Genomic DNA, 11,970 nt, shown 5'->3' with positions numbered 1-11,970 from the left:
AGGAGCTGCTGGGCGGCACGGAGCACTGGCTCCATTTACCTTAAAGAAGCCGCCCACCACCACTCCGGAGGAGAGTTCACGAGCCGCGCCTGGGTACAGCATTCTCAGTCATCTGCTAGAGGTGTAACTGATGAATTTCTGCCTGATGCATCTCTACAAGGCACAGTGCTTCCCAAAATGCCACTTATTGATCTGTAGTCCTCAAATAACTTGCAATAGATTCAGTAGATAGTTTCACTCCAGGGCGCTTTCCAGATAAGACCCTGCAATGGGGTCAAGTCGGATCTTGGAAGTGTCCTTCCACACTTCCTGTGCTGTGACACCACAGTCCCTATGCGGACAGCAGGGTGCCGTTCACATTTCCAATGCCTTGTTTTGAATTTAATCGCTGTGATATAGAGCTAGGACATTGTATATCTGGTGTAAAGAAGTTGCTGTTTTTTCCGGTTGTTAGTTTCTGCGAGATTGCTCCCCCTGCTGTTTACTTTTCAAATGCGATTTGCCTGGACAGAGGCATTTTGCTGCTGTTGAGCAGCTAGTCTGGAAAGTGCCTTAGAAAGCTGTTTAGGCTGACACCTCAGCCAAAACTGGAATTGCAGATAGCTGAATCAAATCTTTGATTCCCCTAAGCATTTAGAAGGTTCTTTTTTGCAGATACCATGGGCAGCCAGGAAAACAAACAAATGGATCATAGAACAAATCAATCCAGAATGTTCACTCAAGGCACAAATGACCAGGCTCAAACAATCATACTTCGGACACATTATGTGAAAACCCAGCTCCCTTGAGAAGTCCAAAATGCTGGGAAAAGTTGAAGGAGAGAGGAGAAGAAGACAACCAGCAACAAGGTGGATCGACTCTATGTGATTGCTAAGAGTCGACACCGACTTGATGGTAATCAATCAATCAATCAATCAATCAATCAATCAAAAGTGATCCATTAATAGCATGTATGTAAGCAGAAAACATCACATAGCCATTATTTATTTTGATCTGTAGAACTCAGTGACTCTTGATACAACAAAGATATTTTGATTACGTTCAGAACAAAGCAAATTGAGATGGCATCTCTGACCAAAAATAGAAAGACAGAAGAAAACACTGAGCAAAAAGGACAGCAGCTAAGCCACATAAGGTGAAAGTTTAATTCACAAACATGCTCCTCTCCACCCCTCAAATACTTCTTCTTGCTCTTTGGGGAGGAAATGCATCAGCATTTCTAAGGCAACTAGGCACTGCTCTTCATCTTCTTTTCTAAATGGGTATTGAGCAAAATGCAGTTAAACAAAGTTGACAAACTCATGGCGTAGCTATAATGGAGCAGATGTGTTCAAAGAACCCGGACCCCCAAGCTCCTGAGGCCCCCCCCAGCTCCACCCCTCCCTATTTTCTTCATTATCTTTTTCACTCTGAGGGGCCACCGGGGAGGGGGGTGAACACGGGCCTCGTCTCCCCTAGCTACGCCCCTGGTCAGGAAGAGTTCCAGCTTGGCAGTCTTTCCTGCTTCCTCCATATTGAAGGCCAGGAAAGTCCTTGCACTGCAATCAGCCTGAAGGTGGAAGAAGGGGGGGTGGGGGCAAGAGAGAGAGAAAAAGGTCTTGGAAGAATAATGATATTATTATTATTATTATTATTATTACATTTATATCCCGCTCTTCCTCCAAGGAGCCCAGAGCGGTGTACTACATACTTGAGTTTCTCTTTCACAACAACCCTGTGAAGTAGGTTAGGCTGAGAGAGAAGTGACTGGCCCAGAGTCACCCAGCTAGTTTCATGGCTGAATGGGGATTTGAACTCGGGTCTCCCCAGTCCTAGTCCAGCACTCTAACCACTAAACCACGCTGGAAACTGTTACATGTCTTGAATTTGTGCCTGGACATTTAGTACAGTATATAGCATTTGGGAGAAGAACTGTGCCTTGCAGATATCTGTTCATGTTTTCAGGCACAACCTCAACCCCACTCCAGGGCATCCCAGCACCTTGATCAGGAAATTTGGGCCAAAGGGTGGATCTTCGAATTCCACTATCCTTGCACACATATACCCAACTTGACCTCCCCATGGCAGCTATTCATGTTTTCAGGCACAAACCTGACCGCCCCCCACCCCCACCCCCGGCACCTCAGTCCATGGATGTCAAGGTTGCACAGGGCAAGGAGAGTTAAATAGAAACTTTCTTGGTTGCAAAAATGGAAATTCTTAAGGTCCAAAAGTGTACTCACAGTGAAGATAATTTTCATGTTTGTGAATTCCAGAGAAGACGTGCATAACCATTTACCACACCTGAATTTTTTTTTTTAAAGAAATTCCATACCTGAAATTCAAAACAGAACATAAGAACAACCCTGCTGGTTCAGGCCCTAGGCCTCTCTAGTCCAGCATCCTGTTTTACACAGTGGCCCACCAGATGCCTCTGAGAAGCCCACAGGCAAGAGGTGAGGGCATGCCCTCTTTCCTGCTGTTCTTCCCTGCAACTGGTACTTAGAGGCATCTTGCCACCAGATGACAGCCTATAGCCACCAGACCAGTAGCCATTGATAGACCTGTCTTCCATGAATTTGTCTAAGCCCCTTTTAAAGCCAAGCAAGCTAGTAGCCATCACCAATTAGAGAGAACATGGACATGAAACAACGGTTTAGAATTCAAATGTCATTAACTAAAATTCATTTACTTAATTTATTTCCTACCCTGAACATTGGAAGGGCAGCCAATACAATACCAATTATTGAAACACTTCAAAAATTAACAATTAAGATAACATTTAAAAATATAGGAAAACATGATTAAATCACAATCCAAAATTAATTTTCTTGGATAATTTTAAAATTCAAAACAAAGATTTTGTAAGTTTTATTTTGGCTCTTTGAGTTAAGGATTCCACCTCTACCCACACACACACACACACCCTTTTTGCCCTGCAAACTCACATTTGTTTCATTGGTTGACATGATTCACAGTGCAAATGAAGCTGGAAGACATCGGCACCATTGCTGCCAGGGTCATGGAAGCAGTGGCTCCACTGTCCCAGCTGCCAGATGTGCAAGCAGCGTCCCCATGTTTTCTCCCATTGTTGTGAATGGGAGAAACTGCGGGAACCCTGCTTGTGTGACTGACAGTCAGGACAGTAGAGCCACTGCTTTCGTGTCCATCCATGGCAGCACCGTTGCCAATGTCTTCCGGTTCCATTTGCACTATGCATATCAGCCATTATATCTACATTTGTAGCAACAATACCATTCTCGTAGCATTAAAAGGTCTTTGATTGGATCTGAATTTGAGTTCAGTTTAAATTGGATGAGCTTGTAATACAAAATCCTGTTTTAGCAGTAAAATTGTTTCTTATTCATCATCACAATATTGCAGGGAATTCAGTTGCTGTTCCTGATTACATACTGTATTGAGAACAACAGTTACTTTCTAAGGATACTGATTCAGTCTGTGACTGACTTTTGATGTGAAACCATGTCTTCCACAGTCTAGATTCACTTTGCACCATATTTGAGAGGAATTAAACAATTTCACTCACATAATAGGTGTTTTAATTTTTTACCCTAACAAAATCTGGAGTCTGGATCAGAGTTCCCACTAATTTTTTTCATCTGTGTGAGGAATGAGTTTTGTTCTTCGTGGCAGTTTCAAGGCAGTGTGTGTCCATGTGCATTCAGAATGGGGCCTTCCTGATTCAGCCTGAGCAGGATCTAAAATTAACTGAGCAGACATTTAAAAACCTGTGAGTGTGCATACATGCGCACACCTTAGAGAGCTCATTGGTCTGGATATAGAAAACTATATTCAGGAGTATCTAGCCTAAACTAATAAAATATATCTTTTAGAGACTAACTTGCTGAAGCTAGGAAACCAGAACTTAATGCCATAGGATGCAAAAATTTGCCTTCATAATGTGCCATAATATGTGCTAACCAACCATTCTAAAATAACATTGTTGAGTCAAAAACTCCGACTGATCTAACATGTGCTTTATTGCAGTACTCTGTAAATGAAACACCATCACTGTCAGGAAAGTTGTTCATTTTACTGTTATTCAGTTGACCTCTGCATTTTCTCTTAATCCCTCTGGCCCAATGACGTTATTGAAACATTAGCTTAGGAAGCGCAATTATTCCCCAGCTCTGTGTTCCTCCAGGAGAGTGTGCCTGCCACATCATCTTTATGTAAAGAGCTGCCCACTCCTTCCTGTACATCTGGCCAGAGACTCCTTGCTATTTTCTCTGCAGCTGGGTGATAGGAGGGAATGGTTTCTGAGTAGCTGTATTGTGCCTGCATAATAATGGTGTGGTGTGGAGATAAAAGGAAGTACATTACAAGGTAGAAGATTTACTCTCTCATTTCTTTCTTCACACATGTCCTACAGCAAGCTGGTCTGGCTCTTAGTTCTGTTTCCAGTTAAATGTGTCGAGGCCAATATGCTTGCAAACTTGTTATTATTTTATTATTATTTTATTATTTTTTATTTTACATTTATATCCCGCTCTTCCTCCAAGGATCCCAGAGCGGTGTACTACATACTTTAGTTTCTCCTCACCACAACCCTGTGAAGTAGGTTAGGCTGAGAGAGAAGTGACTGGCCCAGAGTCACTCAGCTAGTATCATGGCTGAATAGGGATTTGAACTTGGGTCTCCCCAGTCCTAGTCCAGCATTCTAACCACTACACGATGAAAGTCCATTCCTTGCTGTTTCTAGCCCATTAGGTTGGTATGGTGAAGCACATAATTTCACACAAATGCAGTGCAATTTGGAAGTTTTTTTACCAATGGCACACCTGGCATTTCCCAACTTTGTGGTTTGCAGTAGAGAAAATGAAGTAGCCATACATGAGAGACTAATAGAGAGACTAGTGTTATGAGCCACTGTACTGGTAAAAATAGGTTGATGGCTGAGTCCAATATCTATGGCATTATACTGGTGCCTTAATGTAGAGGGATGAATAGCTGGTCTTGGGGTAGAAAGCCAGTCTTGCAATAGTGAGCATGAACTGTCCCCTTTTCTAAGCCAGGATTGTCTTGGTTTGCTTTTGTATGGCTGATTACATGTGAATGCTTAGGCGATGGGGCTCATCCCCTAAGCATTCACATGTAGACAGCCATACAAAAGCAAACCAAGACAATCCCGGCTTAGAAAAGGGGACAGTTCATGCTCACTATTGCAAGACTGGCTTTCTACCCCAAGACCAGCTATTCATCCCTCTACATTAAGGCAGTGGTAGAGCATCTGCCGTGCAGAAAGTCTCAGGCTCACTCCCTGGCATCTCCTGGTAGGGCTGGGAGAGACTCCTGCCTGAAACCTTGGAGAGTTGCTGCCAGTCAGTGCAGTCAGTCAGTGCTAATAGTCTAATGGTCTGACTATAAGGAAGCTTCTTGTGTTCCTACACAGAAAATTGTACGTTACTATCAATAGTTACAGTGAATGATATTCTCCACAGGGCTATGAAACAGAAGTTGCCCTGTGGAGATGCAAACAGACTGGAGTTTCACTGTGCTCTAGGGATGTGCAAACAGATTCGACACTGAACGTTTGGGATCGAACCAAACTATCCCCTGTTCGGTCCGACCCCGGACTGAACACCCTGCAACTGTTCAGGGAGTTCACAGACTGAAAGAAAGAAAGAAAGAAAGAAAGAAAGAAAGAAAGAAAGAAAGAAAGAAAGAAAGAAAGAAAGAAAGAAAGAGAATTTTTGTTTTGCTTACCACCTTCAGGAGAGTTGTTGGAAGTGGCGGGGGGTGGGTCTTCAGAGGTTCCCCCTCCCCCTGCTGGCCTCTCTTCAAGCCCATACCGGCCGTTCAGCTGGCTCTTTGGCCCGTTCAGGCCTTCCCCCTCCTGTGCTGCTGCCATTTTGAAGGCCAATTGCGCAGGTGTGACTGCCTCCAAAATGGCCACTGCTCCAGAGAGGGAAGGCTCAAATGGGCTGAAGAGCCAGCCAAACAGCTGGTATGGGCATGAAGGGAGACTGGCGGGGGGAGAGGGCACCCCGCCACCTCCAACAACTCCCCCGAAGGGAGTTAAAGAAAAATGTCCGTGAACCCCCCCGAACCGGCCCATTCCGATTTGGGTCTGGTCCAGACTTGAACCGAACTGAACCAGCCAGTTCTGTGCACACCCCTACTGTGCTTCAGGCTTTCTTCACAGCCCCAATGGTGGTGGGGGAGGCATGATTTTCGCTGATACCTCTAGGTGAAGTTTTTACTTCTAGGAATCTGTTCCTGGTGGCTCTGCAGCTACTGAGTAGGGGATGAGTAGAAGACCCTCAAGATCCCTTCCAACTATAATGTTTTATGATCTATGTTTGCATAACTGTACACCACTTAGATTCAGGTTCAGTGTGAGCAGGTTAGATGCAGGCTCAGTGGTTTGAAAATTGAGAGCCATCCGCACATCTCACCCTCCTTCCTTGCCTTTCTAGAGTAACTGTTCCCCTCCCTTTCCTTGTTAGTTGTAGTCATGATTTAATTACATGATGTCACACATGTTTAGGGTTGCCATATTCAAACTTCCCAAATCCAGGTGGCCTAATTTGCATGTTATGAAAATTATGCAGCAACTACGTAATTGCATTTAATTATTTATTTATTTGGACAGATTTGTATACTTTCTCCTCCTTCTCTGCTCTCCCATGTGATCTGATCCAGAGTAAAATCCGGGCAATTCAGACAGCACATTTGAAATCCATGTAAATATGGGTGGAATTTAGCCCGGTGGAGCCAAAATCCGGACGCTACCCTAAATTCCAGGGGACATGGCAATCCTACATATGTTGCTTATTTGCCTCCCTCCAGACTCCGTTACCGTGAAGGATGGCAGTAAATCTGTTGCCTTCTACCTAGTTTTACACAGAAGTATTTTTGCTTATGCCTGCTGGCTCTATTATGTCAGCCACCTAGCACGTGGGGAGAGTGTGGGAGAGTAACAGGAACATTTGAATGAGTTTATTCAAGTTTAAGGGGTGAGGATACAGAAAAAGTGATTTCATATATATTTATTACAAGAGCCCAAAACATAGTGGCTTACTTACTGAGCAAGGGCACTGGCAGCTTGAGTCTTGAACCTGTGGCCTTGTGCACATGTAAGCACTGCCAATGGGGCTGCACTGCAGGGCAGCAGCGTTCTGTCATAAGGCCTCTGTGCATGCAGTTACACAATGCAGCACCCATTATTTCCAATTAGCATTGCCCCAGTCTCGGCTTGACACCTTTTGGCCTCCTCAATGGGGGATGAGAGTTCTAATGCCACACATAACCTCCTCTGCCTGCCCCATGACAGCTTCCCTCATCTCCCGGGAATCAGAGCAGTCAACTCATGGTTTTTTTCCCTCTTTGGCGTCCGAGGCTGACACCCCCCCACTGCTGCATCCTTCAAAGGCAGCATCGGGGTTCCACAAAGCAGATGATTGCACAAGCAGTGCTTCGGCAGATTTCCCAAACTGAAATCTCAAATAGCTGCTGGCAGCATCAGCACTTATGCTGATGCTGTGACTTCTGGGTCAAAGTCTTACAAGACCTGTCTGAAATCCATGATCCCTGTTTACTCCACAGAAGGTGGCAGTCTCTTTCCAACCCCAGTTGTTTCTCCTTGGGGGATCTGGTCATAGTTGCAACCTCGGGTAAGCTGGGACTCCTTGAGAGAGAAATTCTTACAATGGTGATCTGTTTAAGATGTATCCCTCCTTTGTACAATACTCTATACATGGTGTCTATTCTGCTGAACAATAATCTTAACAAGTGTTCTGATGTCTGCTAACAGATGAATGATTTTCTGTTGGATTGGTCTTGGAATCGGAAGCTTGCTGCTGACACTTCAACCACAAAGTTTTGAAGACTAAATCTACTCAACCCTTTCATCTCTTATTTTCTGTAAGCATTCATAAGGAACATATTGTAGCAAGTAGGATCATTCACAAGTATTTCCTGTATAGTCAATTTCTTTCCAGAGATGCTGACGTGACTTCTGGGGATAATTTTGTATGTCATGACCACCTGGGATGCAGCTGTCAGACTGTAATTCTTCCAAGCAAGAGTGATATATTTTTATGTTGGTAAAATGCTGAGTAAACCTCAGGGCTAGACTAGGAAATTTTAATGGTCAAATATAACTGTTGACAGTGATATTTGTTCCAGTCTAAAGAACCATTAAGTGACAAATGGCAGGCTCCCTGCAAATGTGGGGGAGAAGCCCTATGTACCCACCATAAATACATATTAAACTCATAATTCATTGCCAATTACTTGTGCTTTTTGCAAGTCCTGTTAATTCTTTCTGGAGAGAAATAACTAGAATTTATGCATAGCAATTATGCCTTCAGCAACTCCATTTATACTTCAGTATGTGCTTAAAGAGTTCATACAGAAATCTGCCACCAAGAATGCTACTCTGCTGCACTATTACTGCTATGCAGCACATGGTGCACATTAAGAAGCTGACAATGCCTACAGTGTTGGTGTGCTGATGCAGGCAGAAGAGATGTGGCCTGCGCGGGGTAGCACATGCAGCAGCATGTCTGGAGCAGCATGGTAGGCATGGCGTCCAGCCTCACATCCTTTCCCAGGACCCCACAAACCTTCTTACGCCTCTGGCCACCATGATCTGTAGCAGCTATGTGTGCGGCTCCCATGTGTCCATATTCCACAGGGAGGCTTGAATTCTTGCAAATGGCACCTCCATGCAAGAAGTACCTGCTTATGAACTTGGCAATAGACCCTGCTTGCATGGGGGTCACCAGGGACACACTTAGGTAATTGGGGTGCCCAGGCTGCCCCCACCATGAATCCCCCTGAAAACTACTTGGGGGGGGGCTGCTGCAACCACCTCACACCCACCCTGCCGTGCCTAACCTCGGATTGGTTTTGGGGGTTTTGACATAATTTAAGCCGCCATGTGTGTGACCAAGGGATGGCAGCCGGAGTTTGGGCTGGGGGGTGGGCTGAGCAGGCCTTGCCTCCCCCCATGGGAGGAACTCTGGAGCAAACTCTGGGCCTGTCCGTTCGGCCCAGCAGCTCTTGATAACTGCGAGGCGCTCCAGCGCGCCTGTGCAGTTGAAATAGATTGTCCCAAGCCCATGACATCACCTGGAGGACTGGGGCGGGAGTGAAGCCTACAAGGCGCACCCCCTGGCCCACCCCCAGCCACCACCCCTCGGCCACACACATGGCGGCTTAATTTATGCAAAAAACCCAGAGAATGGGTTTGGCTGCAGGAGGCCTCCCTGGCCAATTGGTCAGGGGCCTTAAGGTCTGGGGGTAAGAGTGCCTCTGGGGGCCACCATACATTCAGATTGACCTTGGATGTGCAGGTATTAGATGTTAAGTACATACAACTAAAATATGGAAATCTGCGCGAACCTTTCATCTTGCCATATTTTAAAAAATATGGCTGTTATTGCTTTTGTGTTCCCTCCCCAACCAATTGTCAGCTAATTTAGAACACCAGTGGAAAACATTAAAAGTGTTGAATACATTAGACTAATCATGCTAATGAGAGCAAGAATGTAACTTTCTTATTTAAAAGATTTTGTGTTGGATATACAGTTCTCTTTATTGCCGTGTAGGACTTAATTGAATAAACAAGCAAAACAAATTACATTTAACAAGCTGTGAAATGGATGAGAGCCATATGGTTATACAGTGTTGCTTTGTAGCATTTATACTGTGCAGAACCATTTGAATCTGTGGTATAAAACCCAGGAAGTTGCAGCAGAAAACCACATAACTCTAGAGACCATAATAAAAGCTTTGGAGAAGACAGCTGAATTTAAGTTTATGCCAAATAACTAACTCAGGTCACATAGAACAACCATCTTTAAGTCTCTTCCTTTTCTCCCCAGTCTCCATACATCATCTAGGAATGATTACAGAACAGCTATTGAAGTTCACTGAGCATTCAAAAGAAAGAAGTTTTCATTCAAATAGATCCAGTAATGAGTTTAAGCAGTCTTGTACATAACCACTTGTCTGGTTACCTATGGTGAGTACAGAACTCTGGGTAACAGAGACTCTTTCTTTCTTCCTTCCTTCCTTCCTTCCTTCCTTCCTTTCTTTCTTTCTTTCTTTCTTTCTTTCTTTCTTTCTTTCTTTCTTTCTAACAATCTTAGTATGGAAAAATTTCTAGGAGAGGCTGAGTTAAATGTTAAAATGCGTAGTAAATAATGTAACCATTTTCTTTTGTGTGTGTGTGTAAGTTCAGCTACAACCATTATGTAACAGTGGCAGCACTGGGAGATTTTTGGCATGAGGAAGGCTGGCAGGGGGAAAACTTTGGAGAAGCCCCACCCTGCAGCCTCGGAGAAGCCCCCCGGAGGGGGTAAGTACTAAAAACAAACAAACCCGGGGGGGGGGGTTTTGATGGCGGGCAAAACCAAACTGCCCCAGTCCTGTTCGGGTCCAGTTTAGACTCGAACCAAAACAGATCAGCCAGTTTTGTGCATACCCATATGGTTTAGCAGCTTTCAGTACCATCAACCATGGCATCTTTCTGGATCATCTGGAAGAGTTTGGAGTAGGAAGCACTGCTTTGCAGTGGTTTGGTTCCTCCCTCTCAGGCAGATTCCAGATGGTGTTGCTTGGAGACTTTGGGGAGCTGTTTATGGAGTCCCACAGGGATGCTCCCCTGCTAACTGAGGTACCTATTTAAAGTTATGATTCTCTTTATTTAGCAGGGGAAGAGCAACTGGCCCTATCCATCCCCAGCACAGCATCCCTTCAGTGGCTGTTGCCACTGAAACATAATATTGAAATCTTACATTTCTTTTTTAGATTGTTCCCCTTTGGGGACAGGGAGTCTGTTTGTTTGTTTGTTTGTTTGTTTGTTTGTTTATACCTATGTAAACCGCTTTAGGAAATTTAGTTGAAAAACAGTATACAAATATTCCTCATAATCTATCTCCAATACTATTCTATCTCCATTTACATGAGACTGCTGGGGAAAATCATCAAGTGATTTGGTGCACAGTGTGTTATCAGTATGCTGATGATACCAAAAGCTATTTCTCCATGACAGCTTCATCAGCAAATGGCATAGTTTCCCTAAATGCCTGACTACAAGTGGTAATGGATTGTATGAAGGATAATAAATTGAAACTGAATCCAAATGAGACATAGGTGCTCATTGTGAGGGGTGCAACTCAGGGCTTGAAAAAGATCTGCCTGTTCTGGATGGGGTTACACTCCCCCAAAGGATCAGGGGCACAGTCTGGGGATACTTCTGGATCTAACCCTCTCTCTGGTACCTCAAATGGAAGCAATGACCAGGAGTACTTTTATTATCAGCTGTGGCTAATGCATCAGCTGCATCCATTTTTGGAAGAGAAGGACCTTAAAAAGGTGGTGCACAGGGTAACTTTCAGACTTGACTACTGCAATGCACTCTACGTAGGGCTGCCTTTGTATGTAGTCTGAAAACTCCAGTTGGTGCAAAATTTGGCAACAAAGTTGGTCTTTGTGACAACTCAGAAAGATCACATCATTCCTGTTTTAAAAGCGTTGCATTGACTCCTGATATATTTCGGGGTAAAATATGAAGTGCTAGGGATTACCAATAAAACCCTAAATGGTCTAGGTCATAGTACTTCATGCTTAAGTTCTTAAGACAATGAGGAGATTCTCATGATCCACTAAAAGCGGACTAAGGGAGCCTAGCCCGCTTTTAGTGGATAGTGTGCTGCCATTGGAGCCGCACGGCTCCCGGCAGCAAACTCCACTATTTTCCCCTCCCATTAGCCGAGGTTAGCAGAGTGAGTGCTCCACTAACCGTTGTTTAAAAAAATAGTGAGTTTCCGCAGCACAGTTCTGCGCCGCAGGAACTCATTAAGAAACCCCCGGCAGGGAGGCTCGAGGGTCTCTCCAGTATGCCCTGTGCACTCACGCAAGGCATGCAGGAGCTTCCAGGGGCCGTGTGGCCCCTGAACTCCCCAGCCCCCTCTGGCTCCGTAACAGAGGCGGCAGTTGTGTGGGCGGCTGGTTTGG

The sequence above is a fragment of the Hemicordylus capensis genome, chromosome 4 (genome assembly GCF_027244095.1).
Source record: "Hemicordylus capensis ecotype Gifberg chromosome 4, rHemCap1.1.pri, whole genome shotgun sequence".
NCBI classification, from domain to species: Eukaryota; Metazoa; Chordata; class Lepidosauria; order Squamata; family Cordylidae; genus Hemicordylus; species Hemicordylus capensis.
This window is presented reverse-complemented; position numbering follows the sequence as displayed.